The sequence below is a fragment of the Manduca sexta genome, chromosome 27, assembly GCF_014839805.1.
Source record: "Manduca sexta isolate Smith_Timp_Sample1 chromosome 27, JHU_Msex_v1.0, whole genome shotgun sequence".
Classification (NCBI taxonomy): Eukaryota; Metazoa; Arthropoda; class Insecta; order Lepidoptera; family Sphingidae; genus Manduca; species Manduca sexta.
In genome coordinates, this window is record NC_051141.1 from 4,782,969 (window position 1) to 4,793,885 (window position 10,917).

General features: G+C 33.0%; 1 long non-coding RNA gene across 1 annotated transcript; it reads right to left on the reverse strand.

Annotated features, from left to right (window-relative positions):
* Positions 1 to 8,901: 8,901 nt before the first annotated feature.
* On the reverse strand, positions 8,902 to 10,562 carry LOC115446043. Its single transcript, XR_003938874.1, has 2 exons — positions 10,379 to 10,562; positions 8,902 to 9,129 (listed from the first exon to the last, which is right to left on the reverse strand). It is a non-coding gene; the product is annotated as an uncharacterized LOC115446043 (long non-coding RNA).
* Positions 10,563 to 10,917: the final 355 nt, after the last annotated feature.

Below are 10,917 nucleotides of genomic sequence, written 5' to 3' on the forward strand. Positions count from 1 at the left end.
CGCGGCTTTATTGTCCGCAGTAAATAAGCGTGGGTACGCCACGCTCCGCCCCCGCCGGTCCCACCCAATGGGGTGCCTCGTCCTTGCCCTTGACAACCTTCAAAGATTCCATCAAGTCCCTCGCACAAAAACAGATATGAGCGTAGCGAATTAATGTTTTCATTACACACACTTAAGCAATCATTAACATATACCTATATATATATATATATTTTGACAGAAAGCAAATTGCGAATTGCAGTTGTCTAAACAATTGGCAATAAAATTAATTGCAAAATTATTTCATGAATTAACTGCTTTAGCCACTTTACTTAAAACTGACAAAACAACTCAACATAAAATAATCTCATCTTAATCATTAAAGTTGTTGGAAACATAACAATAATAAAATACACACACACACACACACACACAATAACAATGCAACAACATTGTAATTCTATAATATATAATAACATCAAGATAAACACAAACGTAAGTAAAATGCATGTTTCAATGGAATGGTAATAATTTCAGTAATCCTAGACCAACTTACAAACATTTAGCATCTAAACACTAACATGCTGCACCAAAACATACAAAAAAAAAGTCTACCTGGGATTCCATTGTAATACGTCTGCATACCAAAAATACTTGAGATACGCCTATGCCCTATATTAAAACGTAACAATTTATCAACAAGCAATTTATTATGTCTGGCAAGTTCCAAGAGCTAGATACCGGTGTTATCAAACGGTCAGAGGTCAAATGAAAAAAAAAAACAGTTGTAAATTTTATAACGTAAATAATTGTACGTAAAAACTATGTTGCATTGTCATGCGTTCAAAATATAAACACGTGATATCAATCGTGCATTAATGCGTCTGGGCAAAAAGCATCTAGGAACTAGCAAGTTCAAACGGAATGACATAAGCCGGACTCGCGAGATATTGGAGCTCGTGTGTAAAGCCTAGGAGCTGCTTAGGCGCGTGTCTAGACGTACCATTCAGGCCTGTTTTGTTTGTAAATAATTTAAAGGTAAGACGAAAGCATTAAGGCAGAGTGCTTGCTATATTGTCTGAGACGGATCGCTTTTGGTAATACTACTATTTTTTATTTCGATTTCATGACAAAAGAGATACATTAACACGAATATTTATAAGAAAAGTAAGTATATAAATAAAACAAACGTATAAACGTAACAAAAAAAGTCTTTTTTAAAATCGTATCTTTACGAAGAAGATAGGCATTATACTGATTGAAAAAAATATGACCATTAGATTAATGATGCCATTCATAACGACGTAATTGATAGCAAAGAAAGCATGCTTGTGAAGCATTGTAGTAACGTCGATACGTGCACCAGAAAGCAGTAAACCACTCTGTCTGGAAACTAATAGCATTAGCCACGTGTGTTCCTTTCGTCCGAGTCTGCCGCATCGACTGACTGCCACCTGAATTTGCTCAGAAAATTCAGCATTTATTTTAGGCTTTCTCTCATCGAGTTGTATCGAGTGATTTCCATTTGAGTCGACTCGGAATATTCATTTTAGGAAAAATATTTGTTCCTAGGACAAGTCACAATATCTGAGTAAATTGTACTCGTCACATAAATGTATAAACCGACCAAATACGAGAGTCACACGCTAACCTTAAAATAATGTAGTAGTGTGTGCATTAGCTATTTAATACAATAACTATCAAATAAAATTTATTTGTAACTTGTACAACAGGTTCTTACAGTAACAAAAATTTTTTTCTTCAAAGTAAATATAGTTTTGGTTATCTAATTATTTAGATGATGCTCAAGATCGGGTAAAGTGATCCGATTGAACTATGAAGGTGGATTCTGACGAAAAATACCATTCGAGATTTTTTATTTCATATAGTATGCTGAAACGATCTAATAAATAGGTACTTTTACAATTATTATAAAAAATATCGAATCTAGTAGAAACTAATTAATTGTATTACTTGGGTATAAATATAGTTTTAATGTATTGCCGTATTTAAAATCATACTGATTTTGGGACATGACTTAGTCGGGGAGTTCTTTTATAACTATTATGAATTATTTTTTACATTAATTCCTGATTTACTTTATAAGGGATTAGTAATAATTTAATTATTTTACTTTAAAAAAATAAACAGTCATGAAAAAAATATGGAAATGTTAACATGATGAATAAATAATATTTAAAATAAATTAAAATAATTCATTGCAAAATTATCTTAAATAATCATCAAACTGCACGTAGGTTATGACATCACGAACATTTTACCGTAGAAATCCAATAACGTGTTAATGATTGCTTACACTGCAACTTATGAACTGATATTCTATTCGACAGAGGTAAGTACGTTTCGTTGCAATATCAGGAAGCTGTTTTTAAACAAAACGTGACACCGCGATAAAACGGAGGCAGAACGCGCACGTGCGTTGCTACTCGCCTGGATTAAGATCGAAAGGCGAATAAACACCATAGCTGTAAATTATTGGACATAAATAATGACCTGATAGCAACCTGGTGCTGCTCCTGAGAAAGAATTGCCTAATTAGAAATGCAAGGCAATTTCGTTCTGCCAGACAAATTATTAAAAACTGCAAGTACTTCTTGACCGGTCCAAGTTCCGTACACTGAATTTATAACGATTTCTTATGTGTATGCAACTGTTAGACATTGAAATAAAACTATTTTGTCGGTTTTTTTACGGTTTTTTATACTACAATTTTCTCCCGACGTTTAAAAAATTTTGCAGCCTTTATGGCAGTCGTCTGAAAATTCAAAGTTACCAATATCTAACTACATTTTACATTATACACAATTATACTGAATTTAACTTAGGAATATATTTAAAAAAATAATCGTCTATGTCAGTCTACACTAACTATTAACAACGGCAAACCATTTCAGAAACAGATTTTTGGATACAAGTGGCTAGTTTTGGTGAACCTGAAGTTTATTAAAACGATGTAAATAGGTAACAGTTGTATTAAATATTATTTTTCTGAGCTGGCATAAGCCGTAATGATATTATGGAGGTTCAGTTATAAAAGAATAGTTATGTCGAGCATGAGGGTGGCAGTGGTTCCTTACACAAAAATATATACATACCTACATTGGACCATTTTAAATGTGATTTTTCTGTTTTTAATATAATCTGCAGTCTAACTCACTTAAAGATATCCTTGAAATATAAAAGTGCAAGTCGATATTTTATTTCTTATTAATAGGAACGGCGTACACATTACAAAATCCCAAATAAGAAGACAATACTATATGTTCTGAAAAACCAATTAAAAAAGAAACCATAAACAATTTAACTATCTAACTTGTTTATTCAACGACAAAACTGACAGGAGTTCTCGCCTAAACAGTAAATAGTAGCCACATAGCCTCCGACACCATTCAGCAATTTTAATCAACGTGCCTACCGCACTATGAATAGCTCCAAGATATCAAATGTCAAATTCCATAGTGTCCAGTAATTTTACTGGCTCCAATGTCCTCTGAACCAGGTCATAACAATGGTTGAAAGTTGCTGTCATTGCAGAAATAGACAAAGCTGTAGTACCTACACAGACAGATTATTTGATTGATTATAATTTCAATTGACGAGTCCTATAAAGTACGTTTTGCGAAACCAAATATGTAACTCCGAAACTAGATTTGAACAAATATTGGCGATGATCAAGTTTGGCGACAAAATTTAATGATGTTTAAACATTCTAATTGAATGCATGTAACGGAGAGTATAATGTACCGCAATGGATATTTGAATTATAGATTCGAATTATTTATACTTCATTTATCGGCCTGCGAGGAATTTTTGTTCTGACGAAATTAATCACAATTTTTTTTATTAAGAAATTAATTGAATTTCTTAATAACATATAAATTAAATTTACCCATATTGGGACGGATCAAACAAACAAACCTTACAAAACGAATCTTTGGAATAGAAAGTGCTTACATATTGGCGCTGAGAGAGGGTTGGAAAGGGAAAATACACAAAAAAGTTCAAATATATTTTTAAGCTAATAGTGATAATGGAAACCATTGACCACAAAGGTTACATGGTCATACATATTTCTTTACCCGCGCGATTTAAATCTGACATTAAATCAATGGTTGATGTTTAGTTCCCTGTGTAGATGCAGATCCTTCTTAAGTAGTATCTTGGCGGCGCCCTTCCTCACTATCATATTTTCATGCAGAGATGTCGTAGAATTCCTCTAAACGTAGAGATCAATGTGTATGCGCATCGTGTGTTCAATATTGTAGGAAATGATTTCGTATCTGATATAGCCTGCAGCTCGAGCAAGTCATGTTAAATTAAATATACCACGAATTTCTAATATTAAATATCTTCGGAAATATTAACGATATTCTTATAAAATTTGCAGTAACGCATATCTACGTTTATAAGCTCTATATCTCTATATATAAGGTCAACATTTCTACTTTATGATTTCCACGTTATTATTATTTTCATTTAGACATGACAAATCAGGACACCTTTCAGTAAGTAGCTGGTTCTAGCGGTAAGTGAATATTATCGCCTTCGAACACCTACACTCCACAAATGGTGGATGCTTTGCCTACCTTTAAAAAAGGGTAGGAAAGATGAGTCGAAAGGAGGCTATAGTCCTCCAGCAGACTTAAATTACTTTCAAATCTTAACCAAAACTAGAATTTCTATTCAGTTTTCTATGTGATCATTGCCATAGAACAATTTGTTGTTCGTGCTTTAAATTGTTTAGGCAGATCTAGCGTAGTTTTGATAAGATATAGTTAAACTCTGTTAATAGATAAAGGATTTACTTTTTAATAAAAAATATAATCTAGATATCTCGCGATCTTAGGAGGTGAAGAAATTCAGAGATACCCAATTCACTAATTATTAAAAACGTGATTCTCTAAAAACTTCCCTAAAGCAACACACATGTGGTCGTCAATTAAACAAGTAGACATAAATAAATAAAACTGATGAATTTCTTTCATTACACACAATTAACTTGGTCAGCCTGAACCCGAAAGCCACTGGTGACTGGGTGACAGTTATTGTTTCCAGTGTTTAAATTATGACAGGTGAAATAGGCGGACATAGCTGGCTTGTGGGCTGACTTAATGAAACTGAGCGTATTTTACCACAAATTAGCTCCACACATACTTTCAATATCAGTCAGGGTTTCAAATAAGATATCAAATATCTATCGCTTCCATAACATAAAAATATTCAGTACTTCAAAATTAAATTTTAATTATTGGGAAAATTATTAAAAGACTATGGGAAAGAAGAGACTTTGGAACATAAAAGTGTGATGTTATGCAAGGAATGGCAGAAAAAAACGAAATATTATTATAAATAGTAAAAATATGTAATAAATAGTGAACTGTTCAGTCATAAAATTTTATTTATAATTGCATAATAATAATATAAAACTTTGGGACATCAATATTTTTTACTTACATTCATTATTTTTTTACGTCGCTTAACTAATAAAAAATAAGTAACTAATATAGGTATAGATTATAAAAATGTTCGCAATGTTTTCAAACGTCGATAAAATCTCTCGACCGGTGAAATACAAAATGGATTAGTGACAAAAGTGATGAATGGGGAATCAAAATGGGTACCGTCTAAAAAAAAACGTTACGTATAAAAAATATTAAAGAGGTTTTTTTTAAAAGCTTAATGATGTTTAATGTTTGACAGCAATACCTATATTTTAACGTTTAGATTATGGTACTATAATTCTTAACTCAGGAGCTATCTTTTATATTACTTAAACTTATTTTTTTCGTATTCCTTAACTTATTATTTGGTTTTGTGATAATTGTTTTATTTACACAGTCTCATAACTATGATTTGGCCGTTAAGCTGTATTGTACCTAGTTTACAGTAAACATCACCTTCGTAAGATACAAATGCACTCAACAACCGCAGTAGTTTTAATAAAATTGTATATTGCTGCTCAATGTACAACTACGGGATGTGTGCATTTACACTGAACTTTATTGCTGACGGTACATCCAAAAACTGATCCTCTGAATACAGAATAATGAATACGTAAAACAAATAAAATGTCGAGGAATTTTCTGAATAAATACCAATCAAAAAAATAATCCAGTAGATACACGCGGTTGAAAAATACGCAGCATTAACATGAAGGCTAAAAGCGTTAGTCAAATATATTAAAACATTCTCATAATTAACATTGAATATTAATTATAAGTGTTACGTTTAAATGACGTATTTAAACAATGAAAACATGAATAGTAAAATATAACAACGTTACCTATCATTTAAAAGGGTTCTAATTATTCATTATTTAATTCTTTTTAACATCAAGCTACAGTTAAAATGAAGTTTCCTTTGGGGGCTAAGTAGTACGGCATAGAAACACAGATTTTGTCCCATGTTTTTACTCTTAAGCCTTCATGACCAAAATTGACAGGAGGGTCATTCGATTCGAATGGCTGATATTCAATACATGACGTAACACAGCACTCAGTTTCTGTTATCGAATTACACCTTTTAAAAATTCTGCATCGTGTCTTTAGAACAAGTCAGCGACGATCTTATGATATCTATGAGTAATATTTAGAGCGACGGATGAAGGGATAAGAATAGGGGACTAGAGCGTGAATTTGAAAAAATACTTTCTGAGCATTTCTACAATATTTTCAACCGTGTGCAAAACTCACATCGCCACTGGTGTCAGAGAGTATTGCATAAAATACTAAGTTAAAAAGGCTTGAAAAGTTTTGAATTAATATCTTTTATAATTTTGTTAACCATTATTGAAATTCGAGACCAAATTGGACCAATCTTTTTTGCAGAAGCTTCAACTCTAACAATGCCATCGCTAACTTTTCAGCTCTGAAAGCGCAGTGGTTTCCGCAGGATGTTTCATCCTCTCTCAGTATGTGCTGGGGCCTTATTCTCTATCCCGCACGTTATTTTAACAGTGCGTAACAAGCACGTAACACAACACATCATGTTTAGGACTATAGAAATTTGGCTTACAGAATACCATTCCACACACATTTCTCGAAGATAACATGACACGGCCGCGTTACGCGTTTACACTATCATACAGAATAAGGGCCCTGGTGTACAGCCGAGACCACGTAGAAAACTTTCCGCGCAACCGGAAGTTCTACGTAGACACGTTTTATGAGATAAAATTGCATTTAAAGCTATTACATTAATCTTATATTCGTTCGATCTGAATTTATAATTCTATCAAACGTCATACTTTTAAAATAATGCATTTATGATGTTAGGCCTGCTTCGATTTGCAGCGATCGATTTGTATTTGTTTTCTTAGGATTTCGTTTAGTAACGTACTGCATCTTTATTACATAGACTACTAGGGAGTATTAATCGTCTCCTACTTGTGATTCCGGGAAAATTTTATTGTCCTCTAATACTATTAGTACCATTTCTAAAGATATTGTATCATGTATTAACATAGGTATGAAGTGTAAATGATCCTATATATTATAATCAAGGATGAATTTCTGAAATAAATGTTTTTATTATTTAAGTTTTAAAACTCTTATTTCTGAGGTAAAACTGCGGGCGTCAATCAAAAAATTTCAATGGTTGATATATTAATATTTAGAAACTTTCAGGCGACTCTACGCGTGCATAACTTCCTTCTGTGGTCGTTTGAATATTAAAATAAATATATCTATCTAGTGGAATTAATCTTTTACTTTTCCTGGTAGGATATATTTTATATCCGCCCAGTTAGCGACCAACTCGCCATAGGGGCCACGTAATTGTGTCCCGTTCTGGGAGCAGCCTGTGTATACACGATTCTAACAGGCCAGCATAATTGTGTCGACTGTTGAGGGTTAATCATCTCTCGTCAGTCATCATTCTAACGAACTCGACTCTACTTACCATCAGGTGCAGTGGGATCATGTACTGTTATTATGGTTATATGCGCTTAGCAAAAGCAACTACTTAATTATTAATAACTACATAAACAATTAGTTGAAATTTAATTCATACATGCAATTATTAGTTTGTTTGTCATTTGTTTCACAAAAAATGGCGTTAATATTGTTAATTTTGTGCTTCTACTCTTAAAGTACATAATATTATCACACGATTAAATAGCCACTATTTAATAAAGAATACATTGGTAGTTTAAATTTTGAATAAGACCTAAAGTGTTTTTTTAAACGTTTATAAATCTTTGCATATTCCCGCCGTAACTCATGCGCAGGAAATGTATGGATCAAAATATGGTCAGGGCCGTTTCCCCGGATAAGATAATCCGTCAATTTTTAAACAAAAACGCCTTTTTCTTCAACAACTGTGGGCCTATAATAATATATGTCACTGTTTTGTAATAATCCTTGTGAAAAGTGTGAAGTTAAGGAAAACGATATATTGTAAATCTCTGTAGAAATGAGATATCGAAAGAAATTTGACGCAGGAAGATAAATAGTGTTACGAATTTTTGTATACTTTACTCATTTTTAACTTAAACGGCAATAGCTGTATATTATCATCACATGTGTACTTATAATACAATGCTTGTATATGTTATATACAAGCTAACGCTGGATGTAACAGGTGTCAGACAAATAATTTTACAACTTGATATAAATTGGTGGTCGTCAAAGTACTCATGTTCAACTATTATTAATGCAAATAGTTACAGCGAGCCGACCACACTACGGGCTACTTAGTAATCAATACTTACGGTTGTTACTGAATGCAAATAGGTTTTTCTGTGTAATCTATTAGTAAACAGCATTTATACTGCGTAATGTGGAAGAAAAGAATGCTATCCTGCAAAACATATTGCTATATCTATGGATGTTTGCATATGTCAACATCCCAATTGACTTCTATACTCCACCACTTAAATTGAAAATCATCGATCGTCGATAGTTTTTGTACAAACGGTCTTTTAATTAATAATATCGTGGCAGTAGTCTTGAGTTTGAAAACATAGATTCTGGCGTCAGCTTTGTCCTCTAATGGGTATTGTATCAACAAGAAACCTCCAGTTTTTCATAAGTCTTTATGCCTATTGTGGAGACGGTGTCGGCACGTGCTTATTCCTTCTTGCTCTACTATACTTTTGCATTCCAATCCAGTTGCAACTTTCAATAACACCTTTAACAAAGAAAAGTGTGGATCATTTTTATGCAAATCCACATTCTCAAAGGGGACTTGCGAATCCAGTTCTAAATTCACAAAAGAATAAAACAACGTGTTCTTATTAAATTTAAGTGCATTTAGAGAATCGCAAATACATTCAGAAAATTATTCTTGATCACGTTCTTTGAGCTACGAAGATGTATAAATTCAGTTTAAATGTTATTAGTTTAAAATATTTTGAGAGATCTTTAAATGGTTTTATCTGCTATCAGTTATGTTTATTGGGATCGAAGAAATTGTGCCGAACATGTGACGGTAAGTGGTTACCATCGCCTACGAACACCCACTAAAACGTATCTTGTCTGATGCTGAAGTTTGAAGAAAACAAAGAGAATTTACTTTTCTTCCTTCTTGGTTTAGTTAACAAAAGAAAAATACGATTTATACGAAACGCAGTAGCAGAATTTTCAGGCTTTCTGCGCGACAGATATACTAGCGAGGTCGGTCCATTTATATTTGATCACGGTCGTTAAAAATAATTTAATTTTATACAGAAAACATATAAAACCACGACGCAGTTATTTGCTTTCTATATATGAACTGTTGTCAAGAACAATATTCATCGTTCTGTCGATGGTAGGTCTCATTTTGACCGAAACTTTACGAACGATTTGTAATATTGATAAGTTATTAGATTACGTCGAGATATTCGATAAAGTCTTTTCCGATTTCATCAAACTTACGACGCGTCAGCTTATCATATCCTGAAAGTGCGAATACAATTTCCGCAAGTTATTCAAGTAAAGTCTATGGAATATCCGATTTTTTTTGCATTGGCGATTTATTTGTCAGAGATGTTCCGTTTCGACACGACACTCAATCGATTTCTAAAAATACGTCGAAACTATCACTTGCCTATTTTAGAAAAAATGCTGCATTACCACTCGCTGATGATAAACCTGTATTTATTTTGCCCTTAAAACGTAGAAACAGCGTGAAATTAATCTGAATGTCGTATGAAAGCGTACGCAAGCCCGTATTTGTTGAAAAGAGCGTGGACACGGGTCATGTCGCGGTCATCTTTTGTGTAGATGTCGCAAGCCGCAACCTCGATAGCCGCTGTGGATTACTACAGAGATGTTGGCTGTTTAATCATGAATTGCACTTGCTGCTATTTCCATAATGTTTTGCTATTCACATAAACAATATTTAAAAGATATCATGACGTGTATATTTTTAGAGTTTGACTGATAGAAGTACTTACAAATTGCTGTGAGATGACCAACGCAGCTTAAAGTATCTTCATATTTACTATATTTGTAACTCTCTTTCTCTTCATTGCGTATAATTTCAATTTCTCACATTATGTCATTGATGAATTTCGCCATTTTCTAAATTTTGTATATTGTTTTATTTTACAAAATTTTGTGCCAACACTTACTTACAGATAAACTTTTTTTTCAGATTCACCTCTATATGCTACAATGTACAACACCAACCTCACCCGTAATTGATCTAAACAAAAATATTTCACAAACTTTTTTTTTGTTCAAAGAAAACTCATCAAGTGTATCAGTCTTGCCAAGGAGTTCTTATCGGTGAGCGTAATGTGCCAACTCAGAATATCTTCAATAATCATTAAGTTTGACGAGGTCCCTCAATTAGGAGATGTCGGCGAAGTCTATTTCTCACGTACGTAATATTCTAACAAGAACATTTAGGTGTTTGATAACCAATCACTCAGAAGCCCTGGGTAGATATATCCCTGTTGAGTATATAATTTTACACAATATATGTTAGAGG